The sequence below is a fragment of the Oryctolagus cuniculus genome, chromosome 2, assembly GCF_051225735.1.
Source record: "Oryctolagus cuniculus isolate XC-2025 breed Fujian yellow rabbit chromosome 2, ASM5122573v1, whole genome shotgun sequence".
Taxonomy (NCBI): Eukaryota; Metazoa; Chordata; class Mammalia; order Lagomorpha; family Leporidae; genus Oryctolagus; species Oryctolagus cuniculus.
This window is the reverse complement of record NC_142868.1, coordinates 137,725,894-137,748,029: the sequence shown is the minus strand read 5'-3', so window position 1 is coordinate 137,748,029 and position 22,136 is coordinate 137,725,894.

The window sequence follows — 22,136 nt, the reverse complement described above, 5'->3', positions numbered from 1 at the left end:
GGTTGACCCACCGGAAGGAGGACCTTTCTCTCTGTCTCTCTCTCGCTCTCTCACTGTCTAACTCTGCCTGTCAAAAAAAAAAAAAAAAAAAAAAAAAGCATCGTATCTGTCTCTCTGTCCAAGAAAGTAGTGTCTCCTTTTGCTTGGGCTCTCATTGCAGACAGCTGAGCTGGAGTTGATCCTGGTGACCCTTGTTGCCAAGTCCCAGATTACACAGCAGACAAGAGAATGAATTTTCTACGACTACACTAAAGCGAGGATTTCAGGATCACGGCGCGAAAAGAAACCCTGTTCCAAACCTCAGGATCGAAATTCAAAACCGGAGTTTCTGCTCTTCGCCTGTTAGATGTCAATCAAAGCTTAGTTCAGCCTGAGTGCTCAGGCACAAGTCCTTGGTGTTCCTCTGCATCTTTACGAAAGCCTGACCTTTCCATGACCCCTTTGGAGTGGGAGATGAGTGAAAGTGGCAGTGAGTAGGTAATGGGAGGGAGAGAATCAGCCATTTTGTGGTCCTGATCTATTTTTTCAAACTCTGAGTCAAGACTCCCTTGAGGGGCCGGCACTGTGTCAAAGCAGGTTAAAGCCCCCGCCTGCAGCACCGGCATCCCATGTGGGCGCTGGTTCTAATCCCGACTGCTCCACTTCTGATCCAGCTCTCTGCTATGGCGTGGGAAAGCAGTAGAAGATGGCCCAAGTGCTTGCGTCCCTGCACCCGCATGGAGACCTGGAAGAAACTCCTGGCCCCTGACTTCAGATCAGCTCAGCTCTGGCTGTTGTGGCCATTTAGGGAGTGAACCAGTGGATGGAAGACCTCTCTCTCTCAGACTCTCTCTGGCTCTACCTTTCTCTGTAACTCTTTCAAATAAATAAAATAAATCTAAAAAAAAAAAAAAAAACAACCCAAAACAAAAAAAAAACACAAAAAACAAAAAAAGAACTCCCTTGATGGGTTGTTAAGTTAGTTTACTGGGTCAAGATCAACATGTTTAACAAAAATGAAATAAAATATAGGACAATTAGTCAAGCAAGAGACTTCAGAACTAATCACATGTAGTTATGGTAAGTAATATCTCATGAAACATTTCAAAACAGAAGTTTTATTTATTTATTTTTATTTGAAATACAGAGGCAGATAGAAAAAATCTCCCAGCCACTGGTTCACTCCCCAAATGCATGCAACAGCCTATACAGGCAAGAGCCAGGAATTCAATCCAGGCCACCCATGTGGAGGGCAGGGACTCAAGTGCTTGAGCCATTATCTGCTGTGTGCATTAGCAGGAAAGTGGAATTTGGAAGCAGATTCAGACCCAAACACAGGCATTCCAATATGAGATGCACTTATATTGGATGCTGGCCCCCTAAGATAAATGTTTAAATAGATATATTTTTGTTCAGTGATTTGCAAGGTCAATTTTTTTTTTTTTTTACAAGTCACAGTGACTTGGCCCCTACTACCCATGTGGGAGACCTGGATGGAGTTCTTGGCTCCTGGCTTGCTCCTGGCCCAGCCCTGTCATTGTGGCCATTTGGGGAGTGAAATAACAGATGGAAGATATCTATCTATCTATCTATCCATCTATCTATCTTTCCCTTTCTCTCTGTAACTTTTTCACATAATTAACATAAATCTTTAAAAATATAAATAGGGGCTGGCATTATTGGCATAGTGGGTAAAGCCGCCGCCTGCAATGCAGTTATCCCCTATGGGTGCCGGTCCATGTCCTGATTGCTCCACTCCCATCCAGCTCCTGCTAATGTGCCTGGAAAAACAGCAAGTCCTTGGGCTCCTGCACCCACGTGGGAGACCAGGATGAAACTCCTGGCTCCTGGTTTCAGCTTGGCCCAGCCCCAGCCGTTGCAGCCATCTCAGGAGTAAACCAGTGGATGCAAGATTCCTCCCTTTCTGTCTCCCTCTCTCTCTCTCTAATTCTGCCTTTCAAATAAATAAATAAATCTTTAAAAATTTTTTTTAACAAATAAATGTTACAATTTTTTCACCTGTCTCTGTGTGTTTGGAAGACCTGGTTTTGTCAAGGATGTAAGCCTCCACAAGGCATTTCACACACAACTGGTGGAAGGATAATTAGACACGCTGGAGGAGCTATTGGCAACCAGAAGCCTTGACAACTGTGTGCCCTTTCACTCAATAATTCCCTTCAAATAAATTATCTCAAGGAAATAATCATGGGTGTGTTCAAGGCTGTCCACAATAGAAACCACTTGGCAAGCAAATCCTGACAGTCCAACAACAAGAATGTTACGAGCTTCTTTGTGTAAAAAGTAAAGTTAATTAATTAATAAGTATGCAAACAAAGCTGGGCTTGGGACAGGAGCTTGGCCATTTTGGGGGCTGGCAGGCTGAGGGCGCCTCTGGGGGTTCATTTTCCTGAGCACAGCTATACAGGCGGAGGTGGGGGAATGTAGGGGACAGAGGCCTAGGGCTGTTGAACCTCAATGGAGAGAGAGAGGTTTGCAATGGTTTTCACTTGAGGCTGTGTGAGACTCCCAAGTTTGACAGGGCCTGAGCTGACCAAAATGATCCCAAGGGTGTGCCGGAGAAAAAGACAGTGGGTACGAGGGTGATGGGGACCGTGGAAGCTTTTATTTTATAAAAGTGTGGGGATTTTATTTCAATGACCCGGACTCCATTTGCCAAATGCCTACTGTCCACCTGCGGCCAGCAGAAATGCTGCCTTCTCCCGGGCCCCCTTGGACAGCTCATTTTTTGTCTTCCCCTTAGGCTCAGTGGCCTCCCTTTTAAAAGCTCTTTTCTCCAGCACTTGTACATGAAGCTTGTGTTTGGGCCAGAGGGGTCTTTCCTGTAAGTCGATTCTGAAAACAGTGTGCAAACAGGACCCAGAAGTACTGAGGTTCACAGTCCGCCTGGGAGAAGTGGTGGACTGAGGCCCCTGGGGACCGGGAGGCCAGCTCTGGATCCCGGCCAGGCCTCTGCCTCCCTGGAGGTGTTAGGCTCCAGTGCACCCACACTGAATCCCTGACTCATTGGAAGCAGAGAGTGAGCTGCTAGTGTAGACTCAGTCCTATTATGTGTCCCCATTCTCTGCCACTGGGCACCCCATTTGGAGGCCTCCCAGAAAGCCAGGAAGAGGTGGAGACCTTTGTCATCATCCTGATTTCTTGGCTTCCATGTTATATCATCACTGGTTTCCAACATCAATAAATATTCTTCAGAAATATAATTTTGATGATGACTTATTATTCCCATTAACCATAATTCAATCAGTCCCTCTTGAAAAAAGGTGGATGATTTCTAGCTTCTGCCGTCGTCCTTAACAACATCTGGTTAACTGATCTCATTAGAATTCAGCCTCCCGGGCCGGCACTGTGGTGTGGAGGGTTAAGCCACTGCCTGCAGTGCTGCCACCCCATATGGGCACTTTACTTCCCATGCAGCTCCCTGCTTAAGGCCTGGGAAAGCAGTGGAAGATGACCAACTGCTTGGGCCCCTGCTCCCACCTGGGAGACCCAGAAGAAGCTCCTGGCTCCTGACTTCAGACCAGCCCAGCTCCAGCAGTTGCTCTCTCTCCCTCTCTGTAAACTCTGCCTTTGAAATACATGAATCAACCTTAAAAAAAGAGAGAGAAATCAGTCTCCCAAATTTTGAGACTGCAACCAAGAGAAAAAAAATTCTTTTATTTTCCAGTTTTCCCCACCTTCTCTGCCCCCTCCTCCTATTTCTTCTTCTTCTCATTAATTTTTAATTATTTCTTCTACTTGAGACAGAGCACGCCCATCTGCTGGTTCACTCCACAAATGCCCACAGCAGCTGGGAGAACCAAAGCTGGGAGCCAGGAACTCAATCCAGGTCTTTCATGTGGTTTTGTTTTATTTATTTTTTTTAAATTCTACTTTGGAAAGACAATCATTCTTGCCAGTGTCTGAGTTAATATTTATCTTTATTACTATTATTTGTCATAAGGAAGAAATAGCTTCACAATTTACAAACTACTCCCTTACATATTGTCTCAGCTAACACAACATATCTACAAAGCAGGTAACTATTTTACCTATGGGGAAACTAAGAAATTGAGGCTGGAAAAGGCTATGTGACCTGTTCAAGGTTAACCCAGGACTCAGAGCTGAGACTTGGGGCCCGGTCTTGGGACTCCACTTTCTGTAGGAGTGCACAGCACTCTGATAGGGTGGTGGGGGTAGGTAGGGAGCAACAGCAGCAGGACAGCTGTGGAACTGCTCTGCCCTCGGGAGAGTCAGATAAAGGCGGGGGTGGGGGGGTGGCTTTGGAAGGACAGAGGGGCTCCTTGCACCTGACGTGCAGAGGCAAGGGCCAGGTCAGGTGTTCAAGGATGCCCGGGAGCCCCATGCTGTGGAGGAGGGCTTTCCAGAGGCCCTGAGGAGCAAGGGGAAGTGTGGCTGGCTGGGGGGAGGGACAGCGAGCCAGAGCTGGGGTGTGGCCCGGGAGGAATGGAACTATAATTAGGGCCTCACGGAGGTTACAGCCGCAGGCAGGGCCCTGGAGCCATCTGCTAACACCAGAGATGTGGGGCTGATAGCGAAGGGCCTAGCAGGGAGGGCAGGGGCCGGATTCTACCTCTGGCTTCCGGTCTCCTTCCGTGCAGCCGTGACCCTTACCAGTGTCCTGCAGAAGGGGCCCCTTCCCTGGCGTAGGAACTGGACCAAGAACCAATGGTGGGGTGAGGGATGGAGCACAAGAGCCTTGTGAGGAGACAGCCAGGAGGCCACTGCAGTGGCCTGGCACAGGGACAAGTGACAACCAAAGAAGGTGGAATGAGAGGAAGCGGGAGGAGGGGTGGCAGGAACAGATACTGCCGAGGGCAGGCCGTGGGCAGCGGCAGGAGAGGTGAGGCAGCCCACAGGGAGGGCCTGAGCTGGGCGTCAGCCCCTTCCAGGAAGCCGCACCCGCGTGGAGCGCCCTCCAGCCAGGCCAGGTAGACTTCCAGGAAGTGACGCGCACTGCGGAGCGGGCTGAGCCTGTTCTGCTGCTGTTTGTGACATAAAAATACACAGGGGGAAAAACAAACCCCACCCCCTCCCAACACACAGGAGAAAGTGGCATCCGTGGTGACCTTGGGCCAAGGAAACGAGTGGGTGGCAGGCAGAGGTCTGCTTTTCTCCCTTCCCTCTTATACCTTTGGACTGTGGGCCAGGCATGCGAGACCCACCAGTAAAGAATCCGCAAAGTCCTTCCCCGGGCGTAGGAAGAGGAAGGCAAGAACTGGGACAGGACACGTGGAGGTGGCAGGTCCGTTTTTCTTTAGGGCGGACCAACTGGCCACAAAGGTGGGGGAAATACAGATGAGGGGAGGGCGCAGGCGAGAGCTCGGCCCGGCGGGGGGTTGGCGCCCGCGGGGGCGGGGAGGCGGGGAGGGGCGCAGCCGGGAACATGGCGGACGCGCGCCCCGCGGGCCGGCGAGCGGAGCTCTCGGAGCAGGCGATCGCGCGGCGCACTCATGGGGGAGCAGAGGCAGTACTGCAAGGGCCTTCGCGCCCAGATTAATGTCCAGCCAGCGGAGAACTGGGGTTTCCACGCGGCACCAGAAAAGCAAGGCGCGTAAGGGTGCTTGCCGCATGTCGGCAGACAAAGACGAACGCCGTGCCCGTGCGTGCGTGCGCGTGCGCTTCTGTGTGTTGCCCTCGGAAGGGAACCATGAGGAAAGGGGGTCCTTGGTACTCACAGAGTAAATGGAGCAGGTGCTAAACCAAACCAAACCCCCCCCCCCCCCCCCCCCGCCAAGGGCCCGGGCTCCGCGACGCAGGGGCCCCAGGCCCGCGGGGCGCAGGCGCGAGGGCGCGCTCGGCGCTTTGTTGGAGGCGGGCGGCTGCGCGCCCGGCGCTCCTCGCTGCCTGCGCCCCCGCCCGGGACAGACACTCGCGGGGGCGGGGCGTGGGACGGCCGACCCTTCCCCGGCTGACACGCGCGGGCCGCCCACTCCCTCGCTCTCCGTGCAGCCATTTGCTCTCCGCCGGGTGTTCTCCGTTTCTCTTTTGCCTTCCTCTCAGCCGCCGTAACCTCTCATCTACCTTCTGTCTCCGTGAATTTGCCTCTTCTAGATCATTCCTGCAATATTCGGCCTTATTTTACTTAGCATAATGTTTTCAAGGCTCATCCATGTGGTAGCAGGTTTGAGAACTTCATTTCTTAGGTAAATTATGGTAAGATGTACGTAACAAAGTGCCAATTTTTTGAAGTTTTTATTTTCATTTTATTTGAAAAGTAGACAAAGGCTGACACATGAGAGACCCTTCATCTGCTGGTTCCCTTTCCAAATGTCTGAAACAGCTAGGGCGGGGCTGGAGCTCAGTCTGGGCCGCCTACAGGGGTAGCAGGAACTCAAGTACCCTGGCCATCCTGCTGCCTCCCAGGGTGCACCGTAACCGGAAGCTGGAATGGAGGGCAGATCGGGGACTTGAGCCCACGTGCTCAGGTGTGGAATGTGGGAGTCCCAAGCAGCATTCTTAACCTCTGCACCAAGTGCCCCTCCCCCAAATTTACCATTGTAAACAATTTTAAGTCTACAGTTCAGTGGCATGAAGTATATTCATACTGTGCAACCATCACTACCATCCCTCTCCGGAAGTTTTCCATCGTTCCCAACGGAGACCCTATGGGGAGACTGAGACTGTCCAAGAAAGTGAGGCCCTGGGATGATTTCAAGTCATGTAAGGGAAAAACAGAAACAAAAACCAATAGGTTTTAGTTGAAATTTGAAAGCCAACAGTGTTGGAGAAGACTTAGGGATGTGCAGTGGCTTCACGAGGATGGCATTGTAGGAATGTGGTTAGAACGCTGCTGTCAGTAGAAATTATCAATGCGAATCACATTTTAAGTTCTCCAGTAGCTCACTTAAAAAGGCTGGCATTGTGGCGCAGTAGGTTAAACCACTCCTGCAACGCTGGCATCTCCTGTCAGAGAGCTGATTCCAGTCCTGGCTGCTCTGCTTCTGGCCCAGCTCGCTGCTAAAGCACTCGGGAAAGCAGCGGCAAATGGCCCAAGTCCTTGGGACCCTGCACCCATGGGGGAGACTAGGATGGAGTTCCAGCTTCTTGGCTTCAGCCTGGCCCAACTGTGGCTGTTGTAGCCACTGAGGGAGTGAACCAGCAGATGAAAGATTTCTTTCTTTCTCTGTTTCTCCCTCTATCTTTGTAACTCTACCTTTCAAATAAATAAATGAATCTTCAAAACTAAGTAATTTTACTTAATGTATACAAAATATGATTTCAACATGTAATCCATTTAAAAAATAATAATCTGGGGCCACACCCCATTTTAGTGTACTGGGTTCAAGTCTTGGCTCCCTTTCTGACTTCCAGCTAATGCAGACTGTGGGATTCAGCAGGTGGTGGCTCACATAATTGGCTCTCTGCTACCTATGTGGTCTGGAATGAGTTCCAGGGTTTAGCTTGCCTCCCTCCCCCATTGCAGGTATGTGGGAGGATGAACCAGTGGATGGAAGTTTTGTCCGTCTGTCTCTCAAATAAACATAAAAATGAATGATGAGACAGCTTGTTTTCACATTTGGTCTCCAGAATCAGAGCGGCCAATTTCAAGTGCTCAGTACCTTCATGTCGGTACTGTATTTGACAGTGCAGGGTTAGAAGGTAGGACTCCTCAAGACTCAGACAAGCCGGAGTTCAAGGGCCCGCATTTCGCCCCTTACCGGGCCGTGTGGGCAAATTACTTCACCTCCTATTTCTGTGTCTTCATCTAGAACATGGATCTAATAACAGTACCCACTTTATAGGATACTTTTGAGTATTAGTGGCACATGAAGCACTCAGTACATGCTCAGTAAGTGCTGGTGCTTAGTAGTAGTAAATTGGGTGATTATTAATTGAATGGATGAGATTTTGGTATTACTGTCAGGGTGACCTTGTACTTTTCCAGCAGATGATGTGGCTTGGAGACATTCCAGACAGACAGACAGACACAGCTAAATGACAATGGGCAAAGCAGGAGCACATCTCTGCAACACATATGACAAACAAAATGTTGTTATTCTTGGTTTTTAGGAAGTGCTTGCAACTAAATAATAAAATGAATATGAATGGGAAGTGCAAAAAAAGGAGTTAAACATCTGAAGTGATTTTTCAGGGGGAAAAAAAAAGCAAGGGAAAAAAAAGTTCAACTCTCCCAGGAATCAGACACAAAAATAAACTTAAGATACCATTGTTGAATAACAAATGTGCAGTGACCAGATCAGCTTTCTATTCCAATCAAGATTTTCTGAAGCTCTGATTGTGAGATCTGACCCCAGATGTTCAGGATAAATGAGTTGAGATCACGCCTGAAGCAGGAATAGCCTTTCTACCCACCCTTTCCCTCCTCCAAGTGCAGCTGAACAGCCAGCCCCTTCCAGCAAGGTGCGTTTCTCCCTGGGCCCAGGAGCAGTCCCTGCCTGCATATTTGCTCTGCCTGCAGCCTTTTACCACAGGTGTTGACATTTCACAGCGCTTGAAATAGCCCCCAACATTGTTCCAAATTTGGACAGGGCAAACTGAGGTTCTTAAGCCACAATACCCCCAGAATATTCTTAGACTTCTGGCTAATCCCTTTGGGAATGTTTTATCTGTCGGCAGGGTAAGCTACATAATTTGTGGGGCCCTTTTCTTCAACAAAGGAGGAAGCAAGCTCTGACTTCTCTGGGCTATTTGCTGTCGGGGATCCTGCAGGGGTCAATGCAGACCCTCACAGGTGCAAGACAGCATGCAGTGTCCAGTCTGGGAAAACTTGACCCCGTGGAGGGGGAAGACACAACTCCAAGTGCTTCCTGAGTCTTCTGTTCTCTACCCTCCGCTGGACAGCACTGCCCTGAGGAAGACGCCAAGGGGAGGGAGGGTCACAGGGTAACAGGAAACACTGATTGGCTAAGATCAAAATATTACATCTGCACATACTTATGCACTCTTTGTGTGCTACTGGCTCAGGTCTTGGGCCAAGCAAGGCTAGGATCAGTCTGATTAAGCTGTGAGCCCAGCTGCTACCATGGGGAATGTCTCTAGGTGGCCAATGCTATTCTGGCTTCATAAACTCCTGGAAAGTTCCTAGGCTGTTCAGGGGTCAAATGAGAGAGCATTAGTTAAGAGAGGGCCCAAAGTTGATATCTCACCCTTTACCCCCGTCTTTATTCAAATCTTATTTTCTTGCATCGTAAAATGCCTCCCCTTCAGGAGCACTTCCAGCCCTGGGAGTTGGGAGGAAAACCTAGGTCCTTGCCTGCACATGGAGAATGAAGCCAGTGCTGAACAGGCCCTCAGCTCCTGGTCAGTGGGAGGCCACATTCCACACCGGGATGTTTCTGCTTCCCCCACTCCCAGGAAATGTGGAAAGAAACCAACACAGCTCCCTCACTTCAGCCAGACAACGGCTGAGGAGTGAGTTTCCTGCCTCGGAGGGGAGGGCTAGCAGGAAGATCTGCAGCAGTCTGGAGTAGAGGCTGCAACAGGCTGCCGCCCTCTGGACGTGCTCAGGACCCGCCTCTTCCCGGGAGAATTCCCGGCTTCTGCCCCACCTGGACTACGTTCCTGTGACCACTTGAGCTCTACGGCAAAGAGTGAGAAAGCAGAGGGGCTCTTGTCTGGCAACATTGCCCTTTTCCCGTGGGCAGCAGCATTTTGCGTTGTTAGCCTTCTTCTGAAAATCTTTTTTTTTTTTTTTTTTGGTTCTGTTTTCTTTTTTTTATTTTTTGGTTCTGTTTTCTCTCTTCTGGTTCATCCATTCACCTGATCAGCAGTCAGTGAGTGCCTGTTGAGCAGGAGGCATGATGCCATGATGCTGGGTGCCAAGGACACAGTGTGGGACACCTGGCCTCTGCCTTCAGGCTTGTCACTCACACAGGATCCCCCTTTCCCTGGCTGCTCCTCCTCATTCTTCACTACTTCCTGGTTTTCTTAGTGTCCCAAAGCTCTTTCCTTTGGTCCTCTCCTTCCACCTGAGTTCACCCCCATAACTCTCATACCTTCACATGCAACCAGCCTTTAAATCCACCCCGACCCAAAAACTCGCCCGACCTCCAGAGCGGATCTTCGATAGCTGACCCATGAGCTCTACGTGGATGTCCCAGTGGCAAGTCACTTACCACAAACGCAATTCTTCAACCTCCAGGTACCTGCACAACATCCTACAACATCCTGCCTTAGTCCCCATCCTGACCACCTGAGCAGCCTGACTCCAGTGCTGGTTCAACGAACATTATTTTCCCCAGTGTGCACAATAAAAAAATCTTTGTTATTTGACTCCTTGTGTGTACCCCTGCCCTCCTGCCCAGTGGTCAGCCTCTGCCATGGATTCATGTCTGCTCTTTTCCATCTCTAGCACCCTGGCTGCACCTCTCCTGGACTGTTCAGTAGCTTTTTAAAAAAATTATTTTATTTTCTTAAAAGATTTATTTATTTATTTGAAAAGCAGAGTTACAGAGTGGCAGAGGCAGAGAGAGAGAGAGAGGTCTTCCATCTGCTGGTTCACTCCCCAGATGGCCGCAATGGCTAGAGCTGCACTGATCCAAAGCCAGGAGCTTCTTCCAGGTCTCCCACATGGGTGCAGGGGCCCAAGGACTTGGGCCATCTTCTACTGTTTTCCCAGGCCATAGCAGAGAGATGGATTGGAAGTGGAGCAGCCAGGACTCAAACTGGCACCTATATGGGATGCTGACACTGCAGACTGGGCCTTTAACCTGCTGTGCTACAGCACTGGCCCCTAAAAATTTATTTTATTTATTTGAAAGACAGACTTACACAGAGAGGTCTTCCATCTGCTGGTTCACTCCCCAAATGGCCACAACGGGATGAAGCTGAGCCGACCTGAAGCCAGGAGCCAGGAGCTTCTTCCAGGTCTCCCATGTAGGTGCAGGGGCCCAAGGACTGGGGCCATCCTCTACTGCTTTCCCATAGCATAGAGCTAGATTGGAAGAGGAGCAGCCAGGATTCAAACCACCAGCACCCATATGGGATGCCAGTGTTGCAGGCTACGGCTTTAACCCATTGCGCCACAGCTCCAGCCCCTCAGTAGCTTTATTTTTGTCTTCCTTTATAATTTTATTTTGGCTTCTGACTTTTTCTATTTTAATGTCGAGCTTCTAGTGCCTTTCCTTGCCTAAAAATTCTTCATAGGTTTACCACGGTCCCTTGAGGAAAATGCAGAACTCAAACCTGACACCTGAGGCCTCATCCAAACAGCCTGTTCTTCCTCGCATTCCCCCCCACCTAGTTTTCCAGAATACAGCCCCTGAGCTTCAGCTTCAGCCACACTGAACTGCTTTTTCTCCTTCTTGGTTCATTCAGTTTGCTCTGCCAGCACACTTCCTTGTTTCCTGCTCCAAATGAAAGCCCAACCCAAATGGCTCCTACTCCATGAAGCTTTTTCTCTTCTCTCAAATATCTGGCATTTTTTTCTTGTTTAAAGAATCACAGCCTTGGACGTGTTCCTCTCTGAGACCCACATATCTTGTGCCTCACCCCTCCCAAGTGAATTGAACACCTGAAGCCCAGGAGAATTTATTTCCCAAGACTGCATCATCCAGAGCGTAGCACCAAACCTTAAGTTGAGTAGCAACAAAATGAAATAGAAAGAGCATGAGTTTAGAATGAGAAGCCCTGGATTACTGCTAAACTTTGGTCACATCACGTAACTTTCTCAATGTCTTCATTATCTGCTATTCCCTATTTCACCCTACCTGTTGGACATCAAACAGTTGATATGTACACGTAGAAATTCTAATAGAGTTCAAATAATCTATCTAATCAACAAATACTTATTTTTAAAGATTTTATTTGATAGGTGAAGTTAAAGATAGGTCTTCCATCCACTGGTTCACTACCCAAATGGTCACAATGACTGGGGTTGGGCTGGGCTGAAGCCAGGAGCTAGGAACTTCATCTGGGTCTCCCACTTGGTTCCGGGGCCCAAGCACTTGGGCCATTCTCCACTGTTTCCCATCAGCTGCATCCAAAGTATAACAGCAGAGTCTCTAACCAGCACCCATATGGGATGCTGGTGTCACAGGTGACCGCTTTACCTGCTATGCCACAATGTTGGCCCCATGTCACTCTGCCTTTCAAATAAATAAATCTTTAGGGCCGGCGCCGCGGCTCACTAGGCTAATCCTCCGCCTAGCGGCGCCGGCACACCGGGTTCTAGTCCCGGTCGGGGCGCCGGATTCTGTCCCGGTTGCCCCTCTTCCAGGCCAGCCCTCTGCTGTGGCCAGGGAGTGCAGTGGAGGATGGCCCAGGTGCTTGGGCCCTGCACCCCATGGGAGACCAGGAAAAGCACCTGGCTCCTGGCTCCTGCCATCGGATCAGCGCGGTGCGCCGGCCGCAACGCGCCGGCCGCGGCGGCCATTGGAGGGTGAACCAACGGCAAAGGAAGACCTTTCTCTCTGTCTCTCTCTCTCACTGTCCACTCTGCCTGTCAAAAAAAAAAAAAAAAAAAAACTTTAATAAAATTTTTCTTTGTAAGGGAAAACGTTGAGGAGAATCTTAGATGGAATGCTGAAACATACTCACGGCTAAGGAAGCACATAGTAAGCAGTACTGTTCAGGGCATAAACATCAACACCAACTGGGTTCCACACTATCACACACACTTGGGTGTTTTGTCAATAAACTAGCAGTGTAATGAGCGACATAATGAAGACAAATGTATTCCTAACTTGTCATATGTCCCACAAAATTTATTTTTCCTGTCTTCATTTTGGCAAAAATACTAATGATGTATAAGTATAAACTACAGATTTTGAAGACCTGTTACCAAAAAAAAGAAAGTACAATATCTCATTACTAATTTTGGTATTGATACATATTGAAATAATCATATGTTAACTGCATTAGATAAGATATGCTATCAAAATTAATTTCATCTATTTCTTTTACTTTTTATAATGGGGTTACATAAAATTTTAAATTGTATTGGTAGCCTGCATTGTATTTGTATTGTGTAGCACTGATTTAAGGATTAAAATTGGAAATGGAACTCTATTTGAAGCACTGAAATGGAGTAATGTAAAATGTAAAGTAAAATATCAAAAAATAAAATTTTTCATGTTTCCACAAATTATCGCTCTTCTATAATGTTTTAAATGTCTACCAAAATTAAGACAAATAATACAGAATTGATAGATATAAAACATTTACAAGTTGTTTAAGTAAATCCAAAATTTAATTAACTTACTAATTTTTTACAATGATTTTTTTTTTAAAGAGAGAAAGAGAGGTCCCATTCACTGGTTTGTTCTTCAAATGCCTGCAATGATTAGGGTTAGCCTGGGCTGAGGGGAGAGGTAGGAACTCACTCCATGTTTTCCCATGTGAGTGGCAGGGACCCAATTACTTGAACCATTACTTTCTACCTCTGAAGGTGTGCATTAGCAGGAAGCTGGAAGGCAGATAGGGTAGCCAGGAATTCAACCAGATACTCCAATATGAGATGTGGCTGCCCCAAGCGGTGATTACCACTGTACCAAGTGCTCCACCCCCGAATAAGTTTTCTTTACATCAATAATATACTCCTAGAAAATATAGTGAAAAAAAACTCCACTTGTATAAGAAGTACACAGAACCTATGTGAAGAAAACTATCAGATATTGTCCACAGATCTAACAGAATAATTAAAACGACATATTCTGATTTTCATGGAAAAGCTAACTATGATAAAGATGTTAGTTTTCCGCTGTGGTAGGCTGAAAAATGGTTCCCAAAAACATATCCATGTTTTAATCCCTGGAACCTTATAAATGTTGCCTTATTTGGAAAAAAAACCTTTGCCATCCCAAGTGCCCTTATCTCAGAAGGGCAGAGGGAGCCCTGGCACACACTGAAGAGGCAGTGATGCGACCAAAGGGACTGGTGGGATGCAGTCACAGGTTTAGTGTGTAGCAGCAGCCACCAGCAGCTGGGAGAGGCACTGAATGGCCCTGCTGGAAGGTCTCCGGGTGGGACACAGTCTTGCTGACATGTGATTTCACCCAGACTTCTAGCATTAGTAATGCCAGAGACTAAATTGCTATTGTTTTAAGCCAGATTAGTAGTAATATGTTGAAAGAAAAAAAAAAAAATAGTAGTAATATGTTACAGGAGCCACAGGAAACAAATACATCCCCAAATAGATGTGTAAACTCACACTTCAATTTCCACTCCAATTCCACTCTTCTAGAATTTGGAGAAATTATTTTGAACTTCTTCTGAAAAGATAAATTATAAAAATGGCAAAGATATTCTTGTACTGCTGTATATTTAAAATATTTTAATAAAATTGTGAGTATAATATAAGAAAAAGCTAGTCCACAAAAGAGAATAAAAGCTAAAATGAAATCTAAATATATATGGAGCTGGCGCTGTGGTGCAGTGGGTAAAGCCAGCGCCTGCAGTGCCAGCATCCCATATGGGCGCTGGTTCAAGACCTGGCTGCTCCACTTCCAATCCAGCTCTCTGCTAAATTGCCTGGAAAAGCAGTAGAAGATGGCCCAATTGCTTGGGTCCCTGCACCTGCACGGGAGACTCAGAAGCAGCTCCTGGCTCCTGGGTTTGGATCAGTCCAGCTCTGGCTGCTGCGGCCATTTGAGGAATGACCCAGCAGATGGAAGACCTCTCTCTCTCTCTCTCTCTCTCTCTGCCTCTCTGTAACTCTGCCTTTCAAATAAATAAATCTAAAAAAAAAAAAAAAAAAAAGTCACTTGGGATGCACGCATCTCATACTGGAGTGCTTGGTTCAAGTCCTGCCTCCTTGGCTGCTGATCCAGCTTCCTGCTAATGTGCACTCTGAGAGCAGCAGTTGATGGTTCAAGTGTTTGGGTCCCGGGCCGGCCCCGTGGCTCAATAGGCTAATCCTCTGCCTTGCGGCGCCGGCACACCGGGTTCTATTCCCGGTTGAGGTTCCGGATTCTGTCCTGGTTGCCCCTCTTCCAGGCCAGCTCTCTGCTGTGGCCAGGGAGTGCAGTGGAGGATGGCCCAAGTGCTTGGGCCCTGCACCCCATGGGAGACCAGGAGAAGCACCTGGCTCCTGGCTTCAGATCAGCGCGGTGCGCCGGCCGCAGTGGCCATTGGAGGGTGAACCAACGGCAAAGGAAGACCTTTCTCTCTGTCTCTCTCTCTCTCTCACTGTCCACTCTGCCTGTCAAAATATATATATATAAAAGAATTTATAAAAAAAAAAAAAAAAGGTGTTTGGGTCCCTATCACACATGTGGGAGACTCAGATTAAGTTCTGGGTTCCTGCCTTTGGCCTAGCCTAGCCTTGGCTATTGAGGGCATTTGTGGAATTAACTAGAGAATAAAATCTCTCTCTCTTTCAACTGAAGCAGAAATAAATAAAAGTTTTTAACAATTAGCAAGAATTTTTCTGGGTGGTAAGATGAAAGGCAACTTTTATCCCATTTTCACTTATCTGGGCTTTCCTGTCAAAATAAAAATGTACCGGTCCTGAAAAACAATATAATAAACTCATATGAGTACTATTTCAGGAGGAACAACCATAGTATACCTTTTCCATGAATAAATTCTAGAAGTATGTGCTTAGCCTGCTGGTAAAGATGTATATGTTGGGGCCTGCGCTGTGGTGCGTACTGGACTAAGCTTCTGCCTGCGGCACCAGCATCCCATATGGGCACTGGTTCTAGTCCCAGCTGCTCCTCTTCTGATCCAGCTCTCTGCTATGGCCTGGGAAAGCAGTAGATGATGGTCCAAGTGGTTGGGCCCTTGACCTGCATGGGAGACCTGGAAGAAGCTCCTGGCTTCATTCAGCCCAGCTCCAGCTGTTGTGACCATTTGGGGAGTGAACCAATGGATGGAGGACCTTTCTCTGCCTCTCCCTCCCTCTAACCCTACCTCTAAAAAAAAAGCCTACGTCTCACATTGGAGTACCTGGGTTCAGTTCCTGGCCTCAGTTCCTAACTCTAGTTTCCTGCTAATGCTGACCCTGTTGATGACTGGATTCCTGCCACACACATGGGAGATCTACGTTGTACTCTTGGCTACTAGCTTTGGCCTGGGTAGTGCTGGCTGTTGCAGGAATCCGGGGAAAAAATCAGTAAACAGGATTTTTGTCTCTCTCTGTTTCTTGTCCTTTCAATAAATACTTAAAAAAAAAATCCTAAGGTGTCCTGTGTCAAGGTATATTATTTTCACAGAGCACCTATGATCTCACGAGTTCTTTTTATATTATGTAATTTAATCTTTCATAGCAACATTATGGGGCAAGTAATATAAAATAATACTTGTTCTACAGATGAATCAATGAAGGACCAATTTAGTCATCAGGACAGGGCCCGGAAGCAAATATGTCTTTAAAGTCCGTGCCCTATTTTATTGCAAAAGGCTAAAAACAACCTAAACGTCCCTGGTGGGAAGCAGTTAAGTTACAGTACATGCTTCAAGTAATACTCTGCAGCCACAGAAATAAAAGTTGGCTAATTTTTTTTTTCTTGAGAGGTAGAGCCACAGACAGAGAGGGGGAGAGACAGAGAGAGAGGTCTTCCATCTGCTGTTTTACTCCCCAAATGGCTGCAACGACTGGAGTTGGGCTGACCCGAAGCCAGGAGTCAGGAGCTTCTTCTGGATCTCCCACGTGGGTAGAGGGGCCCAAGCGCTTGGGCCATCTTCTACTGCTTTCCCAGGCCACAGCAGAGAGCTGGGTCGGAAGAGGAGCAGCTGGGACCCAAACCAGTGCCAATATGAGATGCTGCCACTGCAGACAGGGGCTTAGCCCACTCCGCCACAGCGCCGGCCCCATGGCTACTCTTCATACCCTGGTAAGGATGTGTCTCTCAGATCGAGGGTTAAGTGGGAACAGGGCATGCATCCAGCCTGGCACACCATGTATGCTACTGAAGTAACAAAGAGTATATGGTATATTGCTTTGGCTTGACTATGCATACAACTATGTTAGAAGGATAAACAAAGACCTCATCATCTAGTTGGGGGGAGACTGGACAGATGGAGACTGAAATAAGAGAAATAAATACTTTTTACTTATTTGTTTGGCTTTGAGCCACATGGATGAAGTACCTACACACAAAAAAGTAAACATCATCAGCATCTTAAAAGCAAAATAAACTTGTCTCCTTTCCACTCTGCCACGTGCCGCAGACATCTCTGGGGGGCAGTCGGTGTCCCCCTTCCACAGGATGGCTGCAGCACGCAGGCTGGCGGACTGCAGAAGATGCCCTGCCAGCCAGCAGCCAGGGCCAGGCGGGCCCTCTTCACTTATCCCCGACTTAGGAAAACAAAACCGGCAGGCAAATCCACTTGTCAGCATTTCTCAAGCCAGTTGTTAACCAATCCTCTTCCTGCCCTTTACTCTCCCTTTCATCCTTTTTCCAGAAAAACCTGGAAAGCTCTGCAGCTTCTTTGCAGAGGACTTCACCAGCTCTGGCTGCCGGGTTGTTTTCCTTCTCTCCCTTGCCCGTGTCAGCCTCTCAGGCAAGTACTGCAGTCAGACTCCCTGCCAGCTCGCCTGCTGCGTTCATCTGGCTCAAAACAAAGCAAAACAAATTTATATTTTTCATAGAACCTATCAGCCTCAAGTTTGAAGTTATTTTGGCCAACTCTCCACCCAAAGCAAAGCATCCCAGTTGTAAAATTTAGCAGAGTAAATCCATTTGGTTTTAAAACACAATCCCTTGGTTTCACTTTGTCTAGCCAATCAACTTGAAGTGACAGCTCTCATAAAATATCTGCTCTTGCGAAGAATCCCACGGGGCAGGTCTGTTTGTGTGTGGAGTCTGGCAGTGCAGTGAGTCCCAGTAAATTTCCATTCAGTAATTCTGTGACTGCTAATCGACACCTAATATGTATCCAGCGCTGTCTGAGGCCCTGTGCTGGGGACAAAAACAAACATAAGATTCAGTTCCTGTCCTCAAACCGGCAACCCTGTTAGGAAACCTTCAGTTCATCAGGGTGTCTGGCATAATCTGTTTTCTTAATTCCATTTGCAAGCTTCTCAATGCTGTCACTGAGTTGTGGATATTTCATGGTGCAATACGCATCAGAAACATGATTTTCTATCTTATTTAAGGTTTGGGAGAAATAGTCTTATACTGCAAAGATCATGGCCAGTGTCCAGCACTGCAGCACAGCCAGTTAAGCAGCTGCTTATGATGCCAGCATCCCACATGGGAACACCAACTCAAGTCCCAGGTGCTCACTTCCCATCCAGCTCCCTGCTGATGTGCCTGGCGGGGCAGCAGCAGAGGGCCCAAGTCCTTGGGCCCTGCCACCCATGTGGGAGACCTGAATGGAGTTCTTGGCTTTTGGCTTCAGCCTGGCCTAGCATGTGCTATAGTTGCCATTTGGGAAGTATACCAGCAGATGGAAGATCTCTCTCTCTCTCTCTTTCTCTTTGCCTCTGCCACTTTTCAAAGAAGTCTTTTTAAAAAAATCATAGCCAAAGTTAAACTCCAGGTAAAATAGTTCACATAAGATTCACTAATTTCAGGGTGTTAATTTGGTCATAGCAGTGTCATAGCTTTCATTAGCTAGCATTCCTTGGCTAATGTACAGGAAATTTGCAATGTCTTCCAGCCGTGTTCATTGAAAGGTTTGAGTCTAAAAGCAAGTCATTCTCAGAGAGGCTGAGCTTGGCATGAGTTCAGGCATCTTGAACCGTACCATATCCCTCTCCCAGAGGATGCTGGGCAAGAACACTGCCTTCCCTCGAGTGTTGTTAGCTTTGTAGGGATCATGGAGCAGAGTGTCCATGGAGGCAGCACTCCCTGTCACACATGGACAGCGTCAGCAGGAGTGATACCTGGGGATTGACTCTTCACTGACTTATTCACAGAGGGAAAGCCGGTGAGGTGGAGGCTAATGAACGGCAGAGCCTGTAAGAAGCAGCAAGAAGCTCGCACACAGCGGTGGCCCCCACGCGTCCACACAGCGCACACCAGCAGGAAGACGGAGGGGCAGCATGTTACTCAGGTTTCCTGTCAGGACATCCTGGTTTGAAACACAGCGTTGTTGCTGAAAAATGTAAGATAACCCACAGATGGAAACTGCCAGCTCATGTCCTTGAGTCTCAGAACTCTGTTAGCTTGTAAAACAGAGCTCAAAAACTGTCACTCATTCCCGTGACAGGCAGTCTCTCCTTCAGGTGAAGGGAAACCTAGGAACATGCAGGCACGAACTGATGCAAGGATCTGACCCGGGAAGGCTCCGCGCACATCCCAAGCAGACCAGGCTGGTTCCTAGACCGATGACCTTGGGCAAAATTTGTCATAAGGATGCGGCAAACTTGGAGGATAAGCATTACTGTGTAAGCAGCAGGCCACACGTTGTTTGTGTCTCTGAAGACGGCCTGGGAATTCTCCAATGCCTGTGGGCCCTGCAGGTCTCACCATCTGGCACTGAACAGTACAAGCCGTACTGAACACTAAGCTGCAGGGTAAAGGGGAATCCATTGGAAGTAGGGTACAGGCCAGGGTCCTGCTCTCATCACGGCATCAGTATCATTCAGTGTGCTCATCTATTCATTAACTTACTCACTCACCCACTCAGCACACACTTCTAGGGCCCTTCTGAGCTTCCAAGCACTCTGCGAGGTGCTGGGAAGAAGGTGAATGGCACACAGCTCCCTGTCTTTAAGACGTTCCGAGTCTAGTGGCAGAGGGCTAGGTAAACCAGGTGACAGGAAAACGGTAGGATGCAAGCTTGAAGAGTGCTGTCGCTGTTACTGTTGTGTACCCTGCCCTGTGTCAAGGACAGGGGGGCCCGTGGAGAGCTGGGCAAGAGGAACCAGACACTGTATGCCTGAAAGATAAGTAGGAGGGGCCACCACTGGGGCACATGGGTGGCAGGAGCTATCCCTGCTGCCTCCCAGGGTCTGCGTTAGCAGGAAGCTCGAGTTAAGAGTTGGAGCCAGGGATCAGAGCAAAGTATCAAACCCAGGTACTCCAATACAGGACATGGTTATTTTAACTACTGGGCCAAACTCCTGCCTCTAATTTCTCCCAATCTTATAATTAAGAGATGGGGAGACTCCAGGTACAGGTAATACTAGAAACCCAAGTTACTCAGCAGAGTTTAGCTATCAGTCATCCCCTTTTCTGTTGTTCCGCCCTACCTTCATTGCCCATGTCCTCAGCAGAGGTGACCACTGCCATGGAGGCCCTGCAGGTCAGCACAGGTTCTGAGGGAACTGCTGGACACCTCAGCCTTGTAACATGGGCACTGTCACCACAAATATATGTGCCATCCCATGAGCTTTCCCTCCTCAGACTTTCATTTCCTTCTGTTCTGTCCCAGAATGCCCAGAGGCATCAGAATGCATTTTTTTGTGCGTTCCCATTTCACCTCTGCCATGATAAACATGATAAATTCTAGGTTCAGAAGAGGGTGCAGCAGAAGGCAAGGTAAGCGAGTCTAGAACCATGGTGTTTGTACTTAGGGATCTAGATTAAAATTCCATTTTCCTCTTTTATGGTCCCTGGGTTTTCTGGCTTTCTGAGAAAATGCTCCATTCAGAGATCTTGGCTTATTTTTCCCCAGATAGTGAGTCATATTCATATATATTCCTGGAACACAACCTGGTCAGTTCCTCCAACTCACAGAAAATGACAGAAGACTGTATGTCCCTTCAGCCTTCATATTATTCGCTTACACAAAATATTTAAAATTTAGAGGAAAATCATGGGAATCTGGCATGCAACAGCTGCCAACAGCATCTCTCTAACAGACCTGGAAGACAGGCCTTTCCAGTAGAGTTCATGTCTCTGATCTCATGGTGTTCCCAATCTAGTGTCAGGTGTGGAGTGCCTTTAGGAAGCCCCAAGGCATCAAGGCCAGGGCTCACACTGGTCAGGTCACCAGGTCAACCTACATCAAGCTGTAGAACAAGGGGCATCTGACTGAGGCCTTATGCAGGGCCAAGTTCAAATTCCCTGGCTGCCACAAGATCCACATCTTGAAGAGGAGGGCCTTTAACCAAGTTTACAATGGATGAATTTGAAGACCTGATGGCCAAGAACTCATCCTAGATGGCTGTGGGGTCAAATGCACCCCAAATTATGGTCCTCTGGACGAGCGGCAGGCCCTGCAGCAGTGAGGGCCTGCACTGTGCTGCCCCCTCCCTATTCACGTCCACCAGCAAATCTTACTTTCTATCTAAAAAATAAAATAGAATGTGCAGGAAAGACATCTCAGCATTCCCCCCTGCCTTCCCACCCCTCGCTTTAATTTTCTGCATAGCGCTCACCGCCACCTGACATAGTATATTGTTCTGAACACTGATTCATTCTCTCTCCTTTTTGAGGGCAGGGCTTTTGTCTGTTCTGCTCATCAGCGCATTCCCAGGCCCCACTCACTGCCTAGTAGCACACACGGCAGTAGATATTCAGTAATGTTGAACAAACTGTTGGATGAAGAGTTGATTTTTCTTTCCTCTTCTCTGGGGCCTAACACTTCCCTCTCCTGCCACAAAAATATTTTCCCACTGCCCTAACAGCTAAGCAATCGGAGACCACACGTTTTACCTCCAATCTAGAGGCAGACTTCCCTGAGGTGGCAGGGAGTAGTTCCTCTTCACCTCTTACTTTCTCACCTCCTCTGTGGCCCTATCCTTTTACCTCCCACGGACTCTCACCAGCCCCTAACCCACGGCACAGAGCACTCGTCTAGAATTTAGCACTTTCCTCCTCGTGCGGACATGACTTTCCTGAAGGTGATTACAACAGTGAGACACACGTTGGCATCTCCTGGGCAAAGCTGGCTTCCTGCTCCCTTGCCTTTCCATCTTTCCTCGTGAGCAGTGTTTAACCTTGCTGACCTACTGCAAGGGAACATGGACTAAGTTCATGTGGCTGAGGGATATATAATTTAGATGCCAATTTGCTGACTTACAATGAAAAACAGTGGACATGGGCCTGACTGGCTTACCTTCTTCCCATGGGCTGAAGATTGCTTACCCATACAGACTCAGAGCACCTGTAAGCACCTAGAGTCGGGTTTCCCCTTTCCTGCAACAGGAGCTGCAGTTCCCTCAGTCCGGACCTGGCCTCCCTTCACCAGTGTCAGGAGGGACCTTGCCAGGGCTTACTTCTCTACTTGTGAGGATGGCCAGACCTCTTCAGTTCCCCAAAGTGGTTTACAAATTAACTGATTAGACTTTCAAGAAATTACAACCACTTTCCAGCCTATCAATGAGACTGTAGGCTACC